General features: G+C 40.2%; 1 long non-coding RNA gene and 10 other non-coding genes across 11 annotated transcripts; all 11 read right to left on the bottom strand.

The window, feature by feature from the left end:
- Positions 1-1,067: 1,067 nt before the first annotated feature.
- trnal-aag (transfer RNA leucine (anticodon AAG)) lies at positions 1,068-1,149 on the bottom strand. The gene has a single exon. It is a non-coding gene; the product is annotated as a tRNA-Leu (tRNA).
- A 1,138-nt stretch (positions 1,150-2,287) lies between these two features.
- trnal-aag (transfer RNA leucine (anticodon AAG)) lies at positions 2,288-2,369 on the bottom strand. Its single transcript has one exon. It is a non-coding gene; the product is annotated as a tRNA-Leu (tRNA).
- Positions 2,370-3,300: 931 nt separating this feature from the next.
- On the bottom strand, positions 3,301-3,382 carry trnal-aag (transfer RNA leucine (anticodon AAG)). The gene has a single exon. It is a non-coding gene; the product is annotated as a tRNA-Leu (tRNA).
- A 2,016-nt stretch (positions 3,383-5,398) lies between these two features.
- Positions 5,399-5,480, bottom strand: trnal-aag (transfer RNA leucine (anticodon AAG)). The gene has a single exon. It is a non-coding gene; the product is annotated as a tRNA-Leu (tRNA).
- Positions 5,481-7,685: 2,205 nt separating this feature from the next.
- trnal-aag (transfer RNA leucine (anticodon AAG)) lies at positions 7,686-7,767 on the bottom strand. The gene has a single exon. It is a non-coding gene; the product is annotated as a tRNA-Leu (tRNA).
- A 1,138-nt stretch (positions 7,768-8,905) lies between these two features.
- Positions 8,906-8,987, bottom strand: trnal-aag (transfer RNA leucine (anticodon AAG)). Its single transcript has one exon. It is a non-coding gene; the product is annotated as a tRNA-Leu (tRNA).
- Positions 8,988-10,297: 1,310 nt separating this feature from the next.
- On the bottom strand, positions 10,298-10,379 carry trnal-uag (transfer RNA leucine (anticodon UAG)). The gene has a single exon. It is a non-coding gene; the product is annotated as a tRNA-Leu (tRNA).
- A 97-nt stretch (positions 10,380-10,476) lies between these two features.
- trnal-aag (transfer RNA leucine (anticodon AAG)) lies at positions 10,477-10,559 on the bottom strand. Its single transcript has one exon. It is a non-coding gene; the product is annotated as a tRNA-Leu (tRNA).
- Positions 10,560-11,490: 931 nt separating this feature from the next.
- trnai-aau (transfer RNA isoleucine (anticodon AAU)) lies at positions 11,491-11,572 on the bottom strand. Its single transcript has one exon. It is a non-coding gene; the product is annotated as a tRNA-Ile (tRNA).
- Positions 11,573-12,885: 1,313 nt separating this feature from the next.
- Positions 12,886-12,967, bottom strand: trnal-uag (transfer RNA leucine (anticodon UAG)). The gene has a single exon. It is a non-coding gene; the product is annotated as a tRNA-Leu (tRNA).
- A 1,311-nt stretch (positions 12,968-14,278) lies between these two features.
- On the bottom strand, positions 14,279-16,874 carry LOC137495886 (uncharacterized). The gene is made up of 6 exons (XR_011015866.2): positions 16,747-16,874; positions 16,109-16,192; positions 15,939-15,988; positions 15,764-15,839; positions 15,513-15,689; positions 14,279-15,175 (listed from the first exon to the last, which is right to left on the bottom strand). It is a non-coding gene; the product is annotated as an uncharacterized lncRNA (long non-coding RNA).
- Positions 16,875-25,881: the final 9,007 nt, after the last annotated feature.

Raw genomic sequence — 25,881 nt, 5'->3', positions numbered from 1 at the left:
CTACATGGACATCTGTAGTCGAATTATTTGCCAAATTATTAAATGGTGGACTTTAGCTGCAGTTTGGCTCTTTCATTCAGGGAGTTCATTCATGCCCCTCGCGACAAACGAGATATTTGATTCAAGGAACTGCTCTAAGCATGTATTTTTCATGCAATGTTTTATACCGCACGGCGAATGAGAGAAAAAAAAACCTCCGCATTTCCCAGAAACTTAGATGCACACGGCAGGTAGTGTCAGAAAGCCGCGCGTGTTATTCCGGTCACAAAATGCGGTAAAAAATCCTACACAAGGTTAAAGTTTGGTTATGGTGCTAACGTGTTTACACTCTGTGCAATAGTTTGTTAGATACGAACAAACTGAATAAACTGGTCGCTCACTTACCATATCTGTAGAGACAGGACAATCACCAGCAACTAGAGCTGCGTCTTTATGAAGAGAATACTACAAACGAATCCAGATCTCAGCGTTTGCAGATGAGAACAGCTCACAGGTAAACAATAATCCTCCTTAGACACGTAAGTTATTGTTGTCGCGCGTCGCGTACACTGTTAATCCACACGTGACTCTGAGCTCTCACAGAGAGAAAATGAAAACGAAACTTAACTGCAGCAAACTATAAAAGCAACACTTCACGCTTGTTTTGCCAACACAACGTGGCGTCTCTGTCCTGAAAACACGGTTATAGTAAAGAATATTAATGAAGTTGCACAATAGAGCGCGCTGATTGGTTTGAACCAAGCCTTACTCATGCATTAATGCATCACACTGTAAGACGTAATTAGACTCACTTAGGCACAGACACCCAGTCTGCACGCTGGAATACACGCTATTATGTCATGACCGTGACGCAGCTTCAAAAATTCGTTTCAAACTGGAAGTATGAATTTGCTTGAAATAACGCAAAAACAACCAATTTACACTTTTTAGTGACATATAGGTGTCTTAATAGTGTTTTTAGCAGTGTGGGACACATATACGACTGTCAACAGCTCAAAAAATGTGTTTTGGTGTTTCGTGACCCTTTAAGCAGAGAGGTCAATCTCAAGGATCCTAAAATGACTGTATGGCAGCAGTGGGATTCGAACCCACGCCCCCGAAGAGACTGGAGCCTTAATCCAGCGCCTTAGACCGCTCGGCCACGCTACCTTACAAAGGTCCTTTTCCTGTGTACTTTTTCAACCAACTTGTTTCATGTAGCGCAACAGCGCTGGAAAATCGATTCAATTTGGCCGTTACTTGCTGGAGCTCCTCCACAAAGAAAGAGAGCTCCTTAATACCAGCTTAGGAAGCACTCCCACCTTCCTGTCAACCACAGTTCTGTCTCTATTTGAGCACACCTCAAGGCATTTGATGTCTACTCCAATTGGCAGCCAACTGTGATGCATTTAAGCACCGTATTACAAGGTAACTGTTATTTCACAAAAGAGTGAAAGCTACTAATTCCATCACAGCAGACCCCACAATGTTGTTGTTATTATATTCAAATCCAGTTATAAAGTATTATTACTCTAATTGTGAATCATTACTGTTCCTGTTTCAACCGGGTGTTCTTGCTAAAAGGAACAATGGCTGAGAGAGCCTTCCAGTACAGACGTTGCCAAGGATCCTAAAATGACTGTCTGGCAGCGGTGGGATTCGAAGCCACGCCCCCAAAGAGACTGGAGCCTTAATCCAATGAATTAGACCACTTGGCCATGCTACCCTGTAATGGCGCTTTCCCTCAGCACTTTTCACACCAACTTGTTTCATGTAGCGCAACAGCGCTGGGAATCATTACTGTTCCTGTTTCAACTGGGTGTTCTTGCTAAAAGGAACAATGGCTGAGAGAGACTTCCAGTACAGACGTTGCCAAGATCATTGTAAAAACATTTGCTCAGTCTGCCATAAGTTTCAAAGAACACATTATATTGACTAGCTGCCAACTTAAGTGTACTTAGACAATTCCCGGGCGTTTAAAGCGAATACACTCAAGCAGTTTGTTGCCATGTTTAAAACCACATCTGGCAGCGGTGGGATTCGAACCCACACACCCGAAGAGACTGGAGCCTAAAGCCAGTGCCTTAGACCAACGGCCACACTACCCCAGTGGCATTTATACCGTGGGCCCTTTTTCCCCAGTCTTACGAAAGCAGAACAGCAGAGAGGACGCCGAGCTTCCTTGTGAAGCCCTTCAACTTTGGCCAATTAGGCCACGTTTGGATGTGACCGGGAGCATCCAGTATCACTTTGCAAATCTGTTTGCTCAAGCAGAGAGGTCAATCTCAAGGATCCTAAAATGACTGTCTGGCAGCAGTGGGATTCGAACCCACGCCCCCGAAGAGACTGGAGCCTTAATCCAGCGCCTTAGACCGCTCGGCCACGCTACCTTGTAACGATGCTTTTCCTGTGCACTTTTTCCACCAACTTGTGTCATGTAGGGCAACAGCGCTGGAAAATCTATTCAATTTGGCCGTTACTTGCTGGAGCTCCTCCACAAAGAAAGAGAGCTCCTTAATACCAGTTAGGAAGCACTCCCACCTTCCTGTCAACCACAGTTCTGTCTCTATTTGAGCACACCTCAAGGCATTTGATGTCTACTCCAATTGGCAGCCAACTGCGATGCATTTAAGCACCGTATTACAAGGTAACTGTTGTTTCACAAAAGAGTGAAAGCTACTGATTCCATCACAGCAGACCCCACATTGTTGTTGTTATTATATTCAAATCCAGTTATAAAGTATTACTACTCTAATTGTGAATCATTACTGTTCCTGTTTCAACCGGGTGTTCTTGCTAAAAGGAACAATGGCTGAGAGAGCCTTCCAGTACAGACGTTGCCAAGATCGTGGTAAAGACATTTGCTCCAGAGCAGATCCGAGATTGGGGATGTGTTGCCGTCACAACAACAAGTCTGCCGTGAGTTTTAAAGAACACATTATACTGACTAGCTGCCAACTTAAGTGTACTCTCACAATTCCCGGACGTTTAAAGCGATCACACTCAAGCAGTTTGCTGCCCTGTTGAAAACCACATCTGGCAGCGGTGGGATTCAAACTCATGCCCCCAAAGAGACCAGAGCCTAAAGCCAGTGCCTTAGACCCATCGGCCACACTATCCCAGTGGCATTTATGCCGTGGGCCCTTTTTCCCCAGTCTTACGAAAGCAGAACAGCAGAGAGGACGCCGAGCTTCCTTGTGAAGCCCTTCAACTTTGGCCAATTAGGCCACGTTTGGATGTGACCGGGAGCATCCAGTATCACTTTGCAAATCTGTTTGCTCAAGCAGAGAGGTCAATCTCAAGGATCCTAAAATGACTGTCTGGCAGCGGTGGGATTCGAACCCACGCCCCCGAAGAGACTGGAGCCTTAATCCAGCGCCTTAGACCGCTCGGCCACGCTACCTTGTAAAGATGCTTTTCCTGTGCACTTTTTCCACCAACTTGTTTCATGTAGCGCAACAGCACTGGAAAATCTATTCAATTTGGCCGTTACTTGCTGGAGCTCCTCCACAAAGAAAGAGAGCTCCTTAATACCAGTTAGGAAGCACTCCCACCTTCCTGTCAACCACAGTTCTGTCTCTATTTGAGCACACCTCAAGGCATTTTATGTCTACTCCAATTGGCAGCCAGCTGCGATGCATTTAAGCACCGTATTACAAGGTAACTGTTATTTCACAAAAGAGTGAAAGCTACTGATTCCATCACAGCAGACCCCACATTGTTGTTGGTATTATATTCAAATCCAGTTATAAAGTATTATTACTCTAATTGTGAATCATTACAGTTCCTGTTTCAACCGGGTGTTCTTGCTAAAAGGAACAATGGCTGAGAGAGCCTTCCAGTACAGACATTGCCAAAATCGTGGTAAAGATATTTGCTCCAGGGGTCCGTTCTTCGTACGTGGATTACTCAGTTAGCTGGATTTGGATGTTGACGATTTGACACGATCCAGGATCGTTTCGTTCTTCAAAGCTGATCCGAGAGTTGTTGTCATGGCAACAGTTCTGCTAGGTCAAACCTGATCGGGAGCAGGTTCAATTCATATAAACAGGATTAGATCGGCTCAGTTCAAGCAAAGATAATACAGAAAGTATGTTCTGAATTCTGATATTTTCTTACAGTAGTAGTTATATACACTTGGGGAAATGGTACATATTTTTTAACTTTATATATAAAGTTATAGTCATTAATAAAATAAATAAAGTTATCCATATTAATAAAACTTATGCAATCTGCACCCTCGAAATTAAAGTACAAAGACTGCCATCTGGTGCAAAGAGAAAATTTATTGATATTAACTTTTTAGATCGCTTTAGTACAAATTGTGTATAATAGAAATGCACAATATGTGACTTTTTTTAAAGCAATAATACATTTCAGCAGTCATAAACATGTTTTGACAGTTAATATGCCGGTGATTTGATGCTTCACAAAAGTTGCAGACACCTTTACCAATATGAAGATGCTTTTGTAAACAACCAGTTATTCTTTACACCGATTAAAAAACGGCTATTATAATAAAGAAAATCTTTTCTAAATGTAGAACTAAATACATTGATTTGCATTGAAATACATGATGAATACTCTTGTCTTGACAAATGAAAGTGTAAAGCCTGCAGCTCACAACAAATGTGTAAAGTTCTTGCGTGTCATATTTAACAAACCGTCGACTGCTAATTTGATGTAATTTTGCTCACATGGATAATTGAATATTAATCAGATGATGTCATTACGCTGCTGTGCCGTCAGCCAATCGTTGCATTGCTGATCATGATTTCGAGGATCGATAGGTCTGTCCTTCAAAACACACGCAGCGATCTCAGATCAGTTCATCCAGACATTCTAATCTGATTCGCGAACTTGTTTGAAGAACCAAATTAGCGAGAGATCAGTTATCAAGATTAAAAGATCCAGGATCTGCAAAATAATCTTAGATCATTTAAGGGAGGTACGAAGAACGGATCCCAGAGCAGATCCGAGATTGGGGATGTGTTGCCGTCACAACAACAAGTCTGCCGTGAGTTTCAAAGGACACATTATACTGACTAGCTGCCAACTTAAGTGTACTCTCACAATTCCCGGGCGTTTAAAGTGAATACACTCAAGCAGTTTGCTGCCCTGTTGAAAACCACATCTGGCAGCAGTGGGATTTGAACTCACGCCCCCAAGGAGACTGGAGCCTAAAGCCAGTGCCTTAGACCCATCGGCCACGCTACCCCGGTGGCATTCATACCGTGGGCCCTTTTTCCCCAGTCTTACGAAAGCAGAACAGCAGAGAGGACGCCGAGCTTCCTAGTGAAGCCCTTCAACTTTGGCCAATTAGGCCACATTTGGATGTGACCGGGAGCATCCAGTATCACTTTGCAAATCTGTTTGCTCAAGCAGAGAGGTCAATCTCAAGGATCCTAAAATGACTGTCTGGCAGCGGTGGGATTCGAACCCACGCCCCCGAAGAGACTGGAGCCTTAATCCAGCGCCTTAGACCGCTCGGCCACGCTACCTTGTAAAGATGCTTTTCCTGTGCACTTTTTCCACCAACTTGTTTCATGTAGCGCAACAGCGCTGGAAAATCTATTCAATTTGGCCGTTACTTGCTGGAGCTCCTCCACAAAGAAAGAGAGCTCCTTAATACCAGTTAGGAAGCACTCCCACCTTCCTGTCAACCACAGTTCTGTCTCTATTTGAGCACACCTCAAGGCATTTGATGTCTACTCCAATTGGCAGCCAGCTGCGATGCATTTAAGCACCGTATTACAAGGTAACTGTTTTTTCACAAAAGAGTGAAAATTACTGATTCCATCACAGCAGACCCCACATTGTTGTTGTTATTATATTCAAATCCAGTTATAAAGTAATATTACTCTAATTGTGAATCATTACTGTTCCTGTTTCAACCGGGTGTTCTTGCTAAAAGGAACAATGGCTGAGAGAGCCTTCCAGTACAGACGTTGCCAAGATCGTGGTAAAGACATTTGCTCCTGAGCAGATCCGAGATTGGGGATGTGTTGCCGTCACAACAACAAGTCTGCCGTGAGTTTCAAAGGACACATTATACTGACTAGCTGCCAACTTAAGTGTACTCTCACAATTCCCGGGCGTTTAAAGTGAATACACTCAAGCAGTTTGCTGCCCTGTTGAAAACCACATCTGGCAGCAGTGGGATTTGAACTCACGCCCCCAAAGAGACTGGAGCCTAAAGCCAGTGCCTTAGACCCATCGGCCACGCTACCCCGGTGGCATTCATACCGTGGGCCCTTTTTCCCCAGTCTTACGAAAGCAGAACAGCAGAGAGGACGCCGAGCTTCCTAGTGAAGCCCTTCAACTTTGGCCAATTAGGCCACATTTGGATGTGACCGGGAGCATCCAGTATCACTTTGCAAATCTGTTTGCTTAAAGGGCCATGAAACCCCCTCGTTTCAGCAGGGTGTTTTCACACCTCTATTTTGGAAAAAGTCAGAAAAGTGGGCGTGTCCAGCTCTGTTTAGGATGGAGTGTCGGAGGAAGAAAAGTGGGATGGTGTGGGAGTGTCTATTTGGGCACGCGCGAGTTTCAGAGTCAAAATACACACACACACACACACACACACACACACACACACACACACACACACACACACACGATAAAGTGATGGTGTTTAACCTACATGGACATCTGTAGTCGAATTATTTGCCAAATTATTAAATGGTGGACTTTAGCTGCAGTTTGGCTCTTTCATTCAGGGAGTTCATTCATGCCCCTCGCGACAAACGAGATATTTGATTCAAGGAACTGCTCTAAGCATGTATTTTTCATGCAATGTTTTATACCGCACGGCGAATGAGAGAAAAAAAAACCTCCGCATTTCCCAGAAACTTAGATGCACACGGCAGGTAGTGTCAGAAAGCCGCGCGTGTTATTCCGGTCACAAAATGCGGTAAAAAATCCTACACAAGGTTAAAGTTTGGTTATGGTGCTAACGTGTTTACACTCTGTGCAATAGTTTGTTAGATACGAACAAACTGAATAAACTGGTCGCTCACTTACCATATCTGTAGAGACAGGACAATCACCAGCAACTAGAGCTGCGTCTTTATGAAGAGAATACTACAAACGAATCCAGATCTCAGCGTTTGCAGATGAGAACAGCTCACAGGTAAACAATAATCCTCCTTAGACACGTAAGTTATTGTTGTCGCGCGTCGCGTACACTGTTAATCCACACGTGACTCTGAGCTCTCACAGAGAGAAAATGAAAACGAAACTTAACTGCAGCAAACTATAAAAGCAACACTTCACGCTTGTTTTGCCAACACAACGTGGCGTCTCTGTCCTGAAAACACGGTTATAGTAAAGAATATTAATGAAGTTGCACAATAGAGCGCGCTGATTGGTTTGAACCAAGCCTTACTCATGCATTAATGCATCACACTGTAAGACGTAATTAGACTCACTTAGGCACAGACACCCAGTCTGCACGCTGGAATACACGCTATTATGTCATGACCGTGACGCAGCTTCAAAAATTCGTTTCAAACTGGAAGTACGAATTTGCTTGAAATAACGCAAAAACAACCAATTTACACTTTTTAGTGACATATAGGTGTCTTAATAGTGTTTTTAGCAGTGTGGGACACATATACGACTGTCAACAGCTCAAAAAATGTGTTTTGGTGTTTCGTGACCCTTTAAGCAGAGAGGTCAATCTCAAGGATCCTAAAATGACTGTATGGCAGCGGTGGGATTCGAACCCACGCCCCCGAAGAGACTGGAGCCTTAATCCAGCGCCTTAGACCGCTCGGCCACGCTACCTGACAAAGGTCCTTTTCCTGTGTACTTTTTCAACCAACTTGTTTCATGTAGCGCAACAGCGCTGGAAAATCGATTCAATTTGGCCGTTACTTGCTGGAGCTCCTCCACAAAGAAAGAGAGCTCCTTAATACCAGCTTAGGAAGCACTCCCACCTTCCTGTCAACCACAGTTCTGTCTCTATTTGAGCACACCTCAAGGCATTTGATGTCTACTCCAATTGGCAGCCAACTGTGATGCATTTAAGCACCGTATTACAAGGTAACTGTTATTTCACAAAAGAGTGAAAGCTACTGATTCCATCACAGCAGACCCCACAATGTTGTTGTTATTATATTCAAATCCAGTTATAAAGTATTATTACTCTAATTGTGAATCATTACTGTTCCTGTTTCAACCGGGTGTTCTTGCTAAAAGGAACAATGGCTGAGAGAGCCTTCCAGTACAGACGTTGCCAAGGATCCTAAAATGACTGTCTGGCAGCGGTGGGATTCGAAGCCACGCCCCCGAAGAGACTGGAGCCTTAATCCAATGAATTAGACCACTTGGCCATGCTACCCTGTAATGGCGCTTTCCCTCAGCACTTTTCACACCAACTTGTTTCATGTAGCGCAACAGCGCTGGGAATCATTACTGTTCCTGTTTCAACTGGGTGTTCTTGCTAAAAGGAACAATGGCTGAGAGAGACTTCCAGTACAGACGTTGCCAAGATCATTGTAAAAACATTTGCTCAGTCTGCCATAAGTTTCAAAGAACACATTATATTGACTAGCTGCCAACTTAAGTGTACTTAGACAATTCCCGGGCGTTTAAAGCGAATACACTCAAGCAGTTTGTTGCCATGTTTAAAACCACATCTGGCAGCGGTGGGATTCGAACCCAAACACCCGAAGAGACTGGAGCCTAAAGCCAGTGCCTTAGACCAACGGCCACACTACCCCAGTGGCATTTATACCGTGGGCCCTTTTTCCCCAGTCTTACGAAAGCAGAACAGCAGAGAGGACGCCGAGCTTCCTTGTGAAGCCCTTCAACTTTGGCCAATTAGGCCACGTTTGGATGTGACCGGGAGCATCCAGTATCACTTTGCAAATCTGTTTGCTCAAGCAGAGAGGTCAATCTCAAGGATCCTAAAATGACTATCTGGCAGCAGTGGGATTCGAACCCACGCCCCCGAAGAGACTGGAGCCTTATTCCAGCGCCTTAGACCGCTCGGCCACGCTACCTTGTAACAATGCTTTACCTGTGCACTTTTTCCACCAACTTGTGTCATGTAGCGCAACAGCGCTGGAAAATCTATTCAATTTGGCCGTTACTTGCTGGAGCTCCTCCACAAAGAAAGAGAGCTCCTTAATACCAGTTAGGAAGCACTCCCACCTTCCTGTCAACCACAGTTCTGTCTCTATTTGAGCACACCTCAAGGCATTTGATGTCTACTCCAATTGCCAGCCAACTGCGATGCATTTAAGCACCGTATTACAAGGTAACTGTTGTTTCACAAAAGAGTGAAAGCTACTGATTCCATCACAGCAGACCCCACATTGTTGTTGGTATTATATTCAAATCCAGTTATAAAGTATTACTACTCTAATTGTGAATCATTACTGTTCCTGTTTCAACCGGGTGTTCTTGCTAAAAGGAACAATGGCTGAGAGAGCCTTCCAGTACAGACGTTGCCAAGATCGTGGTAAAGACATTTGCTCCAGAGCAGATCCGAGATTGGGGATGTGTTGCCGTCACAACAACAAGTCTGCCGTGAGTTTTAAAGAACACATTATACTGACTAGCTGCCAACTTAAGTGTACTCTCACAATTCCCGGACGTTTAAAGCGATCACACTCAAGCAGTTTGCTGCCCTGTTGAAAACCGCATCTGGCAGCGGTGGGATTCAAACTCATGCCCCCAAAGAGACTGGAGCTTAAAGCCAGTGCCTTAGACCCATCGGCCACGCTACCCCAATGGCATTTATACTGTGGGCCCTTTTTCCCCAGTCTTACGAAAGCAGAACAGCAGAGAGGACGCCGAGCTTCCTAGTGAAGCCCTTCAACTTTGGCCAATTAGGCCACGTTTGGATGTGACCGGGAGCATCCAGTATCACTTTGCAAATCTGTTTGCTCAAGCAGAGAGGTCAATCTCAAAGATCCTAAAATGACTGTCTGGCAGCGGTGGGATTCGAATCCACGCCCCCGAAGAGACTGGAGCCTTAATCCAGTGAATTAGACTGCTTGGCCATGCTACCCTGTAAAGGTGCTTTCCCTGAGCACTTTTCTCAACAACTTGTTTCATGTAGCGCAACAGCGCTGGGAATCATTACTGTTCCTGTTTCAACTGGGTGTTTTTGCTAAAAGGAACAATGGCTGAGAGACTTCCAGTACAGACGTTGCCAAGATCGTTGTAAAAACATTTGCTCAGTCTGCCGTAAGTTTCAAAGAACACATTATACTGACTAGTTGCCAACTTAAGTGTACTCTGACAATTCCCAGGCGTTTAATGCGAATACACTCAAGCAGTTTGCTGCCACATTTAATACCGCATCTGGCAGCGGTGGGATTCGAACCCATGCCCCCAAAGAGACTGGAGCCTAAATCCAGCACCTTAGACCGCTCGGCCACGCTACCCCGGTAACCATACTGTGACCGGGAGCATCCAGTATCACTTTGCAAATCTGTTTGCTCAAGCAGAGAGGTCAATCTCAAGGATCCTAATATGACTTGCTGGCAGCGGTGGGATTCAAACCCATGCACCCCGAAGAGACTGGAGCCTTAATCCAGCGCCTTAGACCGCTCGGCCACGCTACCTTGCGAAGTTGATTTCCCTGTGCATTTTTCCCACCAACTTGTTTCATGTAGCGCAACAGCGCTGGAAAATCTATTCAATTTGGCCGTTACTTGCTGGAGCTCCTCCACAAAGAAAGAGAGCTCCTTAATACCAGTTAGGAAGCACTCCCACCTTCCTGTCAACCACAGTTCTGTCTCTATTTGAGCACACCTCAAGGCATTTGATGTCTACTCCAATTGGCAGCCAACTGCGATGCATTTAAGCACCGTATTACAAGGTAACTGTTGTTTCACAAAAGAGTGAAAGCTACTGATTCCATCACAGCAGACCCCACATTGTTGTTGTTATTATATTCAAATCCAGTTATAAAGTATTACTACTCTAATTGTGAATCATTACTGTTCCTGTTTCAACCGGGTGTTCTTGCTAAAAGGAACAATGGCTGAGAGAGCCTTCCTGTACAGACGTTGCCAAGATCGTGGTAAAGACATTTGCTCCAGAGCAGATCCGAGATTGGGGATGTGTTGCCGTCACAACAACAAGTCTGCCGTGAGTTTTAAAGAACACATTATACTGACTAGCTGCCAACTTAAGTGTACTCTCACAATTCCCGGACGTTTAAAGCGATCACACTCAAGCAGTTTGCTGCCCTGTTGAAAACCGCATCTGGCAGCGGTGGGATTCAAACTCATGCCCCCAAAGAGACCAGAGCCTAAAGCCAGTGCCTTAGACCCATCGGCCACACTACCCCAGTGGCATTTATACCGTGGGCCCTTTTTCCCCAGTCTTACGAAAGCAGAACAGCAGAGAGGACGCCGAGCTTCCTTGTGAAGCCCTTCAACTTTGGCCAATTAGGCCACGTTTGGATGTGACCGGGAGCATCCAGTATCACTTTGCAAATCTGTTTGCTCAAGCAGAGAGGTCAATCTCAAGGATCCTAAAATGACTGTCTGGCAGCGGTGGGATTCTAACCCACGCCCCCGAAGAGACTGGAGCATTAATCCAGCGCCTTAGACCGCTCAGCCACGCGACCTTGCAACGTTGCTTTTCCTGTGCACTTTTTCCACCAACTTGTTTCATGTAGCGCAACAGCGCTGGAAAATCTATTCAATTTGGCCGTTACTTGCTGGAGCTCCTCCACAAAGAAAGAGAGCTCCTTAATACCAGCTTAGGAAGCACTCCCACCTTCCTGTCAACCACAGTTCTGTCTCTATTTGAGCACACCTCAAGGCATTTGATGTCTACTCCAATTGGCAGCCAACTGCGATGCATTTAAGCACCGTATTACAAGGTAACTGTTGTTTCACAAAAGAGTGAAAGCTACTGATTCCATCACAGCAGACCCCACATTGCTGTTGTTATTATATTCAAATCCAGTTATAAAGTATTACTACTCTAATTGTGAATCATTACTGTTCCTGTTTCAACCGGGTGTTCTTGCTTAAAGGAACAATGGCTGAGAGAGCCTTCCAGTACAGACGTTGCCAAGATTGTGGTAAAGACATTTGCTCCAGAGCAGATCCGAGATTGGGGATGTGTTGCCATCACAACAACAAGTCTGCCGTGAGTTTCAAAAAACACATTATACTGACTAGCTGCCAACTTAAGTGTACTCTGACAATTCCCGGGCGTTTAAAGCGAATACACTCAAGCAGTTTGCTGCCCTGTTGAAAACCGCATCTGGCAATGGTGGGATTTGAACTCACGCCCCCAAAGAGACTGGAGCTTAAAGCCAGTGCCTTAGACCCATCGGCCACGCTACCCCAATGGCATTTATACCGTGGGCCCTTTTTCCCCAGTCTTACGAAAGCAGAACAGCAGAGAGGACGCCGAGCTTCCTAGTGAAGCCCTTCAACTTTGGCCAATTAGGCCACGTTTGGATGTGACCGGGAGCATCCAGTATCACTTTGCAAATCTGTTTGCTCAAGCAGAGAGGTCAATCTCAAAGATCCTAAAATGACTGTCTGGCAGCGGTGGGATTCGAATCCACGCCCCCGAAGAGACTGGAGCCTTAATCCAGTGAATTAGACTGCTTGGCCATGCTACCCTGTAAAGGTGCTTTCCCTGAGCACTTTTCTCAACAACTTGTTTCATGTAGCGCAACAGCGCTGGGAATCATTACTGTTCCTGTTTCAACTGGGTGTTTTTGCTAAAAGGAACAATGGCTGAGAGAGACTTCCAGTACAGACGTTGCCAAGATCGTTGTAAAAACATTTGCTCAGTCTGCCGTAAGTTTCAAAGAACACATTATACTGACTAGCTGCCAACTTAAGTGTACTCTGACAATTCCCAGGCGTTTAATGTGAATACACTCAAGCAGTTTGCTGCCACGTTTAATACCGCATCTGGCAGCAGTGGGATTCAAACCCACGCCCCCAAAGAGACTGGAGCCTAAATCCAGCGCCTTAGACCGCTTGGCCACGCTACCCTGGTAACCACCATACCGTGGGCCCTTTTTCCCCAGTCTTACGAAAGCAGAACAGCAGAGAGGACGCCGAGCTTCCTAGTGAAGCCCTTCAACTTTGGCCAATTAGGACACATTTGGATGTGACCGGGAGCATCCAGTATCACTTTGCAAATCTGTTTGCTCAAGCAGAGAGGTCAATCTCAAGGATCCTAATATGACTGTCTGGCAGCGGTGGGATTCGAACCCACGCCCCCGAAGAGACTGGAGCCTTAATCCAGCGCCTTAGACCGCTCGACCTTGCGAAGGTGATTTCCCTGTGCATTTTTCCCACCAACTTGTTTCATGTAGCGCAACAGCGCTGGAAAATCTATTCAATTTGGCCGTTACTTGCTGGAGCTCCTCCACAAAGAAAGAGAGCTCCTTAATACCAGTTAGGAAGCACTCCCACCTTCCTGTCAACCACAGTTCTGTCTCTATTTGAGCACACCTCAAGGCATTTGATGTCTACTCCAACTGGCAGCCAACTGCGATGCATTTAAGCACCGTATTACAAGGTAACTGTTGTTTCACAAAAGAGTGAAAGCTACTGATTCCATCACAGCAGACCCCACATTGTTGTTGTTATTATAATCAAATCCAGTTATAAAGTATTACTACTCTAATTGTGAATCATTACTGTTCCTGTTTCAACCGGGTGTTCTTGCTAAAAGGAACAATGGCTGAGAGAGCCTTCCAGTACAGACGTTGCCAAGATCGTGGTAAAGACATTTGCTCCTGAGCAGATCCGAGATTGGGGATGTGTTGCCGTCACAACAACAAGTCTGCCGTGAGTTTCAAAGAACACATTATACTGACTAGCTGCCAGCTTAAGTGTACTCTCACATTTCTAACGTTTACCGTGAACATGCGCACACACTCAAGCAGTTTGCTGCTCTGTTTAACCCTCCTGTCGAGTTTGGGTCAAATCTGACCGATTTACAACTTAAATCAATCTTAAATATAGTGTTTTACATCTGATTGCCTCAAGGCCTTATAATATCCTTCACTCTCAGAAAAAAAAGGTACAAAATTGTACCTTTTAGGGTACAAATGGCCCGTCACTGGGGTGGTACCCTTAAGGGTACAAATTTGTACCTCAATTTAAAGGTACAAAATTGTACCTTCTACATTTGTACCCTTTAAGGGACAATTTTGTACCCCCAAGGAACAAAATTGTAGACACTGAAGGTACAAAAATGTACCTTTTTATATTATGTAGTATTTTTAGGGTACTGACCCAGGCATTTTGATCTTTTGGTGACTGCATGCACAAATAAATAAATAAAATATTTTGGTTCACAGATGTCCATTCTTAATTATTATTGTAGAAATATTTCATTACAACTCACAACTAAATGTGTTAAGAAATAAAATTACACAGCAAGTATAAAGCAGACATGTAAAACAGTAAAAAGAACAATTTAGATAAGAATAAAAACTAAATAATCTACAATTAATACAAAGACCACAAGAATACTGTTTAAGATGTATAAACACATTACACAGGCTACATCAAGTACTGCACTTTATAAAGTCCAAAGTATTTGTCTTTAGTCAGAATACTCTGTCATAATAAATAATTTGTCATCAAAATTTTCTCTGAATTTCAGAATGAAGGCAATGTTTCTCTATAAATTGCTTCAACAGTGAAGAAAACCAAATACATCAGTAGCCTCTTCCTCAACATCAGTAGATTACTCCTCATCATCCTCAAGTGGAGTTGTAATTTGTTGTAACACAATATGTGTTTATGCGTTTGATAAACATGACATGTAAAGCACTCATACCTGGAAAATGTTCTTTGATAGTCATTAGGACCACAAGTTATTTAAAAATTTGCTTTATGCATGAATGATAGCAGTGTGCTGGATTAACTTTGATTGTGGATTGATTGTGATTATCCCAAGAGCATGTAGAGAAACAAAAAACAAGGTTGATCACTCTGGTAACTGGAGTAGATCGAGGCTTGTCATCGTCCACCGTCCATTCAAAACATTCCACTGCAGAAACATCAAGGTGTTCTTCTAATAAGATGGATATGTTAAAAATGTATATTCGTCCACATCATTAGCCCGGCCAATCACAATCCCATCAACTCTGAAGACTGCTGTGACTCGTCTTGTTAACACAGTTGTCCAGTCGGTGATGTCCTCCTGTACTTGAACTGTTGGATGTGGTGAAGATGGTTCACTGTAAATGACAAAGCAATAATTACATTAATATCAGTCACTCTATCACTGATGAAGAGAAAATCAACATGCATAGAAAGTAAAATAATTAATATTCACTGATTAAAAAAAAAAGGTATCACAGATTAAAAGACTAATATAAATTTCATTCATTCATTCAATTTCTTTTCGGCTTAGTCCCTTTATTAATCTGGGGTCGCCACAGTGGAATGAACCTCCAACTTATCCAGCATATGTTTTATGCAGCAGATGCCCTTCTAGCTGCAACCCAGTATTACGACACACCCAGACACACTTATTCACACACACATTTATACACTACAGACAAATAAGCTTACCAAATTCAGCTATAGCGCATGTCTTTGGACTTGTGGGGAAACCGGAGCACTTGGAGGAATCCCTCACGAACACTGGAAAAATATGCAAACTCCTCATACAAATGCCAACTGACCCAGCCGAGGCTCGAACCAGCAACCTTCTTGCTGTAAGGTGACAGCACTACCCACTGCGTCATCCTAATATAAAGAATATCAAGCATTATAAAATGCATTTATCACAGCATATACTGAACAGAAAACAACATACGCACCGGAGCACAACGGAATGTTGAAGTGTCTCGCTTAACAAGGCTGGCAACATGAGAAGTGCTGCTGTAAAATCACTTCCTGGAACATAAGATGTGGCATACAAACAAATATGAAGGAATCCATACAAAGCTAGAATTTAATAATATTAATCAAGTGGAGAAAGTTTAGAAAGAGTACCTTAGAGTCTATAGCATTCTTCAGTTGATCTCTCATCTTTCGATGAAAACCTAGAAAATAATTTTAAACACGTGGGTGTACATTTATTGTTGTTTGTAAGTAAAAACCTACAAATTTAAAATAGTATGTAAGCCATTAAAACCATGGTATAGATAATGAGACATACTTACATCTTGTAACTGAGCCATGCTTTCATATGACATGCCTTCATTGGTCTGATGCTGTTAGGCTGCATTCTGTTGTTCAATCTTGTCCTGAAAGACAATTGGAAACTTCAAAAACTTCTGGAAAGCAATAAGATAAAGCAATAACTATTTATTTATTTTGAGATATTAATAAAATAGGTAAAATAGCTCAAGGTACCAGTTTCAGAACAGATAAGACAAATTATTACATTAAAGAACAAAGTATAACTTAAAACGTCGATTTATACAACGTGGTATGTTAATAATTCTACATTAACATAAGTATAACGTTAAACGATTCTGGCACCAACAATTCTGGACATGAGAGTTTGTGGACACTCCTCAACATTAATGTAACTTAGACACTGAAACGAATATATGTACGGCTCGCTTCTGCCACCGCATCTGGCCCAAGTAACGTTACAGCAGACGGACTCGGGCAGGCGAAAATCTAGCTGCAACTGGCCCGAGTGTATTTTGCTATCTGGGTTGCGATTATATTCCGCCGTGGCAACACTTATTAATAAAGCAGTAACGTAACGTAAGATATAAGGCGCGAATACGTAACGTAGGCGATAAAGGGAACTTTTACACCGAGAAAACTAACAGCATATAGTACTCACCGTCTATAACGTTATGTCCCTCAGTGACTTCGATATCACATTGTATTAACTTCTTTAATAAGCTGCAGACATCTTAGCAAACTCCATCCTGCAGGCCAACGTAACGTTACACCAGACAATCCGGAGCACTTAAAGCAGGGGAAAGCCGAGACCCGATAGTCAGACAAAATCAACAGAACACGGCTTCACATGTAAAAATGAGACTGAAAATATATCTTTAATACATTCTTACCTGAAAAGTGGGGACTCCAAAATAGACTTTTCTTTGAAAAGCGTGCGAAGTTCTGTGTAAACAGCCAGCATACTCGACCGACCGCCTCAGTAACAAACACTACTATAACGTCTCAACAAGCCAAATTCTTAAAGAGACAGCAACATCACCACCTGTATGAAGATGCTGTCACTCTGCATGGTTCTTATTCTACATCCCATATACTATAGGGTCTTAAACAGTAAGCAAAGACCAGTATTTACGTTTTTAATGATTAAAATTCAATTATAAATTAAATTGTTAACATTTTTGAGAAAAATGTAATTTAAATACATGAAAAAAAATTAATTATTAAAATATTTAATTCAATCAATTTATTTATTCATTATATTTTTAAATTATGTATTTTAGTATTAATGTTTAGTATTAATACATTTAAATTAGTCTTATATAGTGTCTTGATCTTATCATGAGCTGAGGGTACAATTTTGTTCCTATAGGGAAACAAAATATATAATTGTACCTTTAAAGGAGCCAAATTGGTCCTTTACGGTACAATTTTGTATCCAAATGTGCTATAAAAGGTACAAAATGTACCTTTCAAACCTAAATCTGGACATTTGTACCTTTATAGCCCATTTGGGTACAAAATTGTACCCTAAGGACCAATATGGGACCTTTAAATGTACAATTTTATATTTTGTTCCCTCTAGGAAGAAAATTGTACCCTCATTGTACCTTTTTTTCTGAGAGTGTTCACACTTTGCATTTGAACATATAAAAGTGATGACTATCTTTTTCATTGAATTTTTAGTGTTTTACTCAACCTTTTTACACCTGTGGTGTTTCCAGTCAAACGTGACCGTCATAGGAAATGAATGGGTATCCATGCTATAATGATTCATCAGACAGAAAACATCTCCTCACACACTACTCTAACTCACTCACTCACCCACTCCCTCACTCACTCACTCACTCACTCACTCACTCACTCACTCACTCACTCACTCACTCACTTAAGACTGAACAATGTCTTTTGCAGGTACACGTCTCTTTTACGCGCTTATGTGCTGATCCTCATGCCTAATCTCAAAAAGAAACATAATTGTTTTACATTTTGTCAGTTTAGTGGCTAAATCATGAGTTCAGTCGTACAAAAATTCCCAACAACTTACTGGCTTTTGTTACCATCTTCCCCAGTGACCTCTTCTGGGCCTCAGAAGCATTTCCATACCAACAGATTGCACAAAATGTTGCAATACAACATTTTGCAATACAAAAAAGCACTATAAAACATGGTTAACAATGTGTTGTCAACATTAAAAAACAGTCATTTCTTTAAGAAGTACATTCTCTGTTGAAGCCTTTTCCTTACACAGTAAGTCCATACATCTCACTTGTTTATTGTCCAACATCACACCCAAACATCATTTGTTACTAACTGAATTTGCTCCCCATTAATTAATATGGGATGAGAAAAATGTTTCCTCTGTACATATGTAAACCCACAAACGAAAATGAAAATGAAAAGAAAGGAAGGAAAAGAAAAGACAGAAAGAAAGGAAAAGAAAGAGCAGTCAGCAGAAAAAGCCCCTCAACACAACAGAATGACTAGTGTATTTGGGGCTAAAATATACAGCTATTCGGCAGAAAATATTTATTAAGCATCAAAGTGATGGTGTCAACGGTGCCAGCCTACAGCCTCTCAATGCTGACGACGCATAGCCATCCCTCAAAAAAAAGGGGGTCCCGTGGTTCGGCGCAAAGACAAATTATCCCTTCATTTGAAACGGAGTGTTTCCTTAAATACCTGCTGTGCTAACGAGGCCCTCATGTTGTGTTTGAGTCTCGCTCGTCGCTCTATTAGCGTCCAGGGCCCGAGCGCAAGGCTGATCTCACTGAGTGATTAACTGAACCTCGGGGCTGACAGGCCTGCGAGCCTCAGCGGAGGGACAGGACCGACTAATGTGGGCCGGCGTTTAACAAGCCTGCTGTTGCTGATGTGAGAGATGGGGATGAGGGAATGGTGATGGTGGTGTGATGGAGGCTTCAGACTGCAGAGACTCAATGGCTGACAGTAGGCAGGAAAAAGCCCCTAATGAGCGGCTCCTGACGGATGCCTGAAAGCTGGAGGAACGACGCTGCTGGGACGCATTAAAGGTTTGGATCTTTCTAGAAGCAGCTTGGAAAGTGAATGGTGAAAGGTGTCAGCACTCACTTCAAAAATCACTGGTTTTAAAGGGCCTTCTTGCAGAAATGATAATACGTGATGTGTTGGAATAATATAATATAATATAATATAATATAATATAATATAATATAATATAATATAATATAATATAATATAATATAATATGGGTGATGCGGTAATCCAATAGGTAGTGCTGTTGCCTCACAGCAAGGCGACTATTCCGCTATGATGACTCCAGATTAATAAAAGGACTAAGCCAAAACTAAATGAATAATATAATATAATATAATATAATATAATATAATATAATATAATATAATATAATATAATATAATATAATATAATATAATATAATATAATTAATATTAATTGCTGGAAAATTTTTAGTATGTAATTAAATATTATATTTGTTAATATTATTTCGTAAAATACAAATAAAAAAATAATTAAAAAATAACATACTAGCCTAACTTTGAAAATGTTGGGACAAGTTGTGGTAGATTGCTCTAATTTTCTTTAACTTATTTATATTTACGTTTTTGTGACTACAAATATTATAGACAAACTAATAAAGATGAACTAATAAAGATGAAGTTTGGGATAATGTAATTTCTGATAAGGTCATGAATTATTACCACATATTTTAAACAGTTGTATATTCGATCACACTACTTTGTTTTTGGATATTATGCCAGTGACATGCAATGAGACATAATTAATAATTTCTCTGGACTTTCAAAGCCTTTTAGGATAATATGTCACAATGTACAGAGTGTTTTTGAAATACCTTGTTACATATCTTACATTAAATGTTAAATGACAAATGTAAAAGCAAAGAAATGCAGGTGTTTTAATAAAAAAAAACCTGAATGTTTTTTGTAAATTTAAGCAAATATTGAAGTAAAAAAAAATGAAGTGAAAATTTTAAAAATAAACGGTAAAACTTTATAAAAAAGTAAAATATAAAATAAACTTAATTTACAGAAAAGATCAAATATGTGGAGGTTCCGTTTTTTCAGGCAAAACAGATCCATGGCTCATTTTATGCAAAAGGTCTTGAAAGAAATGTCAAAGAATTTAGATATTTCACCTAAATTCAACAACAACAACAACAACAACAACAACATTCTGTTGTGGTGTTAAATATAGCCACATCACAGTACTTCAGAAAACCACCGTCACTAAACACAATCTGCTGCTGCATCAAGAAAATGTAACTTGCTTCTTTGTATCTCAAAGTGGAACTATAAATTAGTTGTATGATAACTGCACTGATTTTGAGCTGATTTTTTATCTTCTAACAATTAAGCAATGTCCTGATCTTGCTGGTCCTAATTTTATCAGGTTTTTTTAAAGATGTGTTAAGAGGGACTTTATCAGCTTGGAACAACTTCAGGGGTCCGTTCTTCGTACCTCGCTTAAATGATCTAAGATGATTTTGCCGATCCTGGATCTTTTAATCTTGATAACTGATCTCTGGCTAATTTGGTTCTTCAAACAAGTTCGTGAATCAGATTAGAATGTCTTGATGAACTGATCTGAGATCGTTGCGTGTGTTGTGAAGGACAGATCTATCGATCCTCGAAATCATGATCAGCAATGCAACGATTGGCTGACGGCACAGCTGCGTAATGACATCATCTGATTAATATTCAATTATCCATGTGAGCAAAATTACATCAAATTTGCAGTAAACGGTTTGTTAAATATGACGCAATAACCTTCCACATTTGTTGTGAGCTGCAGGCTTTGCACTTTCATGTGTCAAGAGTATTTATCATGTATTTCAATGCAAATCAGTGTATTTAGTTCTACATTTAGAAAAGATTTGCTTTATTATAGTAGCCGTTTTTTAATCGGTGTAAAGAATAACTGGTTGTTTACAAAAGCATTTTCATATTGGTAAAGGCGTCTGCAACTTTTGTGAAGCATAAAATTACTGGCATGTTAACTATCAAAACATGTTTATGACTGCATAAATGTATTATTGCTTTAAAAAAAGTCACATATTGTGCATTTCTATTATACACAATTTGTACTAAAGCGATCTAAAAAGTTCATATCAATAAGTTTTCTCTTTGCACCACCAGGTGGCAGTCTTTGTACTTTCATTTCGAGGGTGCATCTTGCTTAAGTTTTATTAATATGTATAAATTCATTTATTTTATTAATGACTATAACTTTATATATATAGTTAACAAATATGTACCATTTTCCCAAGTGTATATAACTACTACTGTAAGAAAATACCCGATCTAATCCTGTTTATATGAATTGAACCTGCTTCCGATCAGGTTTGAGCTAGCAGAACTGTTGCTATGACAACAACTCTCGGATCAGCTTTGAAGAACGAAACGATCCTGGATTGTGTCAAATCGTCAATATCCAAATCCAGCTAGTGGTGTAATCCATGTACGCAGAACAGACCCCAGAGCTGCATCGATTCCAGGAATTGTAATATTTTTTTATATTTTGCATTTTAGACATTGTGATTTTAAATTCATTCTGCATCTGCAATAAGTCTTGTATAATGTCAGATTGAAGACAGTTTTGCATGCAATACAATAACAGTTAGCATCCTCAATTCTCAAACAATCAAATCATTTCATTAAAAGGAAAGTTGATGTGACAGCATGTTAAGCATGCCTATGTCCCAGCTTTTTTTTTTCTTTGAAAAAACTATGACAATTACAAAAATGCATACATTTTAATAATAGTTATCTCAAACACTAAAAATGCACAATTCCTATGAATGTACAAATCATAAGTGGATACAAAAATTGGTGAATGTAAAGTTAAACCAAACCCTGGCCTACTTCATTTTAGTTTTGTAAATGAAGTCAAAGTTGCAAGAAAGTGTAGATACCAAAAAAAGAGGACATTTGTTCCTTCATGTGCAAGGGCAAGTCATCAGCTTTCTTTCTGAGGACAGTGGAAAGAGACAGACTGTAGGATTGGATCTCAACAATTGCTTCACATGTCATGATTATAGTTATTACGGTGGCAGTAAACTGACAGCCATTCTGATGTCCTGGAGTTATTGCAAATGGCTGAACGTGAAATATATAGTCAACAGCCTCTCCTGAGGATATCAGATTGTTTGAAAACAGCTTAATTAGCAGTTAAATCTATTTATCGTCACTGAGGAAAAGCTCTCTGCTGTTCACAAGTTTCAATGCATCATAGACAGAAGAGAAAATGAGTGACACTTTATATAAAACTTAAATTAGCAGCACAAAAACAAACACAAAGTGTAAGTCTCTGGTGTTCACTTTTAGTTCCAGTGATAAAACCTTATAAAGAAAAAGTAAAATGGTTAATTTATTGTATATTCTACAAATATTATTGTTATATAGAATTTCTATAGAATTCCATATTAAAACTTAAAATACACATTTGTACAAATATCATCTATGTATCGTACCTTATATTGAATAAATGTAAATGTTACAGTCACCAAGTTGAGTCTCTACCAGACACACTAGAGAGCACTTTGCGGCAGATCTCCCTGAAGTCCTTGAATGGTGGGTGCCAGTTCCTTCTAAAGTGCCCAAATGGCAGACGCCAGATACTCCTGAATTCCCAGAATGGCGAGTACCAGATCTTCCCGGGTTCCAAGAATGGCCAGAGCCCCTACCTGAGCTCCAAAATAGGTTTAGACAACCCCAGTCTACTCACACGGATTCAAGTGGACACTCTGTGCATTTGTGGGACTCATATGACAGCTCTGGCCATTCGTGGAGGTCAGGTGGCGACTCAGGCCATTAGTGGGACTAGGGAGGTCTGGCTTCCACCATTCGAGGACTTCAGAGGCATCTGGCGCCCACTATTTGAGGACTTCAGAGGGATCTGGTGCCTGTCATTTAATGATTTCAATGGGAACTGGTGCAATGTGTCTGATAGGGACTATAAAACACAAATTTTTTTTTATGCGAATTTTACTTTTGTAGAGTTCTTAGAGTTTTTGTACAGTTTTAGTACAATTTTTAGATTTTGTAGCGCTTGTATTCGTTTTTTTCAGCATAGAACATATTATTGTTGTATATTATTAATAAATAAAATCTCCCCTCCAAAAAAAAAAGACTCCAGAAAATTTGTTTTGCCTACACAAAAATAAATTACATTTTAAAACAATCAAATATTATTTTTTATTATTATTATAGTATTAATATTATCAGTTAAAAATATAAATGCAAATAATATTATGCAAAATAAATACAAAAATAAACAAATAAATTGTTTAGAAATAAATAAATAGAGTTTTTTTCCAGTTTGGGTGAGCAATGCGTTAAAGAATAAAACTGAAATAAGCACATCATATACATCGCCTAAACAAACACAAAGTGTAAAAAGTCACCAGTGTTTACTTTAACTTTCATTGACAAAGCCTCATTTGTATTGGTTTCAAGAAAGCATGAATAAGGCCAAAGAAGGTTCAGCCTGTTCCTCATTATCTCTCAGAAATGTAAAAACCTGTGGCAGAGACCAGTCTCCATCATTCAGTCTTGCTCTGCGAAAACACCGCAGCTTCTTTGTGTGCTCAAGTCAGCATTTTATCAGCCTATTAAAGCGAGTATGAGCTGTCAGTGCGGAAAGAGCCGGTGCCTGTCGATTCTCAACCAGCTCCACTGTTTGTAGGTTTGAGGCTGTGTCAGGATACTGTAAAAATAAGAGAGCGCTGTTCTCTTAAACATGTCCAGAATGCTCATTATCTGTTGCTATAAATTCTGAGTTAATGATCTATGAGGAACTGCTGTCTCTGACGCTGCTGTGAAAGTGAGCAGCACAGGACGGCTTTTCATTTTAGCTTGACTGAGTTTGGTTTATGGTTTCTTTTTTGAACACGTTAGTTTGAGGGGAGTTGGACACAGAATATTTAAGCTTTTGTAGAACATTCTGGGAAAAAAACAAGAACTGTGGTAATGTATATTTAACAGATGTGTCAAAAAATACAGCTTAGAATCAACTGAATAAATAAATGAATGAATGAATAATTTAAGTATTAACAATAGAACACATATTACAATTCTTTTACAAAATTACACATACTACAACATTTTTATGTATATTTTTATGAACTTTTTATGTATCAAAATATTTTTTAAAAAATCCATGTATATTGTTTTAAAATATGTAAACCAGTATAGTGTTACAGATATACAGAAGGATTGAAGGATAGGTGGATGAACAGATAGATATTAAGAATTATTTGAATATATAAATAGTTTGTTAATAGTTTATAACTGTTAATCATTGATTGACTGATTTAATTTATTAATATTTTATTATTCACATAGCTTCTAAAGCATAGCAAGGATGTAGAAACAATGCAGGTGTGGCAAATGAGATGGACTTCCGCATGCAGCATTATTTAGTGAATGGCAATTCAAAAAGAGTCCAAGAATAAAAAACTAGACAGATCAAAACATGGAAGCAAGGAACATGGAACAATACTAGGCAATGAATGAATGTCTCTGTGGTGCTTAGTACAAGTAATCAGGCAGGATGATCTGTAGCTGGGTGTGTGAAATCTAGGGGTAAGCAAGAATCTACTGTTGTGTGAGTTCTGAACATGACGGAATTTGTAGTTCTGTTAAGTGGCAAATTCGCAGTTCTCCGGTGATCTGCAACTGCTAGATTGGTGGTGATTATAACAGTAGCTTTTGTTTGAATAAATAATAAAAAAAAAACAGTAATGTTGTTAATTTTTACTACAAATGTTTTTTTTTTTTTTAAATAATGCACACCTCAACTATTATAGATGCACAATTACTAATAATGATCTGTTTTAAATTGACATTGAAAGTTTCCTCAAAACTTCTAAAACTTCTTTTACACTTTCTATTCCATTTCAGTTTCTTCCATAAATAAAAATGAACAAACATTTTGACAATTGTGTACTGCATTATGCAAATATGAATTGTTATATTTAAATATTGCTGTACTTACGTTGCTTTTAATACTATTGTCCTTGTTTGTACAGAAAGTGGATAAAAGTGTATTCAGATTTGTTTAATTTAAAATGCAGTACAATAGATTCACTGTCGCCTGACAGCAAGAAGGTCACTGGTTCGAGTCCTGGCTGGGTAAGTCAGCATTTCTGTGTGGAATTTGCATGTTCTCCCTGTGTTTGCATGGGTTTTTTTCCAAGATTCTCCGGTTTCCCCCCACAGTCCAAAGATATGCAGGTGAACTGAATGAATTAAATTGACTGTAGTGTGTAATTGTAGTAGTGTATGGGTGTTTCCCAGTGCTGGGTTGCAGCTGGAAGGGCATCCGCTGTTTAAAACAAATGCTGGATAAGTTGATAGTTCATTCTGCTGTGGTAACCCCTGATGAAAAGGGACTAGGGTAAAGGAAAATTAAAAAATGAATAAAAATGCAGTACATAAACAAGTATGATCCAACCCTGATTAGTATATTAGAATAAAAAAAGTGAAAGTGTATTATTATTATTATTGTTATTATTATTATTATTATAATTATTATTATTATATCACACAGGTGTCAAATTTAGTTTCTGGAGGGCCACGGCTCTGCACGATTTAGTTCCAACCCTAATTAAACACACCTGATCAAACTAATTGAGTGCTTTAGGCTTGTTTGAAACAGATGTGTGTAGAAGAAGGGCTGGAACTAAACTTTACACCCCTGATCTATAAAATATTATGCATCATGTAAGTACTAATACATAATAATATTATTATTAATAATATATCATTTAAAAAAATCA

This window comes from Danio rerio, chromosome 6 (genome assembly GCF_049306965.1).
Source record: "Danio rerio strain Tuebingen ecotype United States chromosome 6, GRCz12tu, whole genome shotgun sequence".
Lineage (NCBI taxonomy): Eukaryota > Metazoa > Chordata > Actinopteri > Cypriniformes > Danionidae > Danio > Danio rerio.
This window is presented reverse-complemented; position numbering and strand designations above follow the sequence as displayed.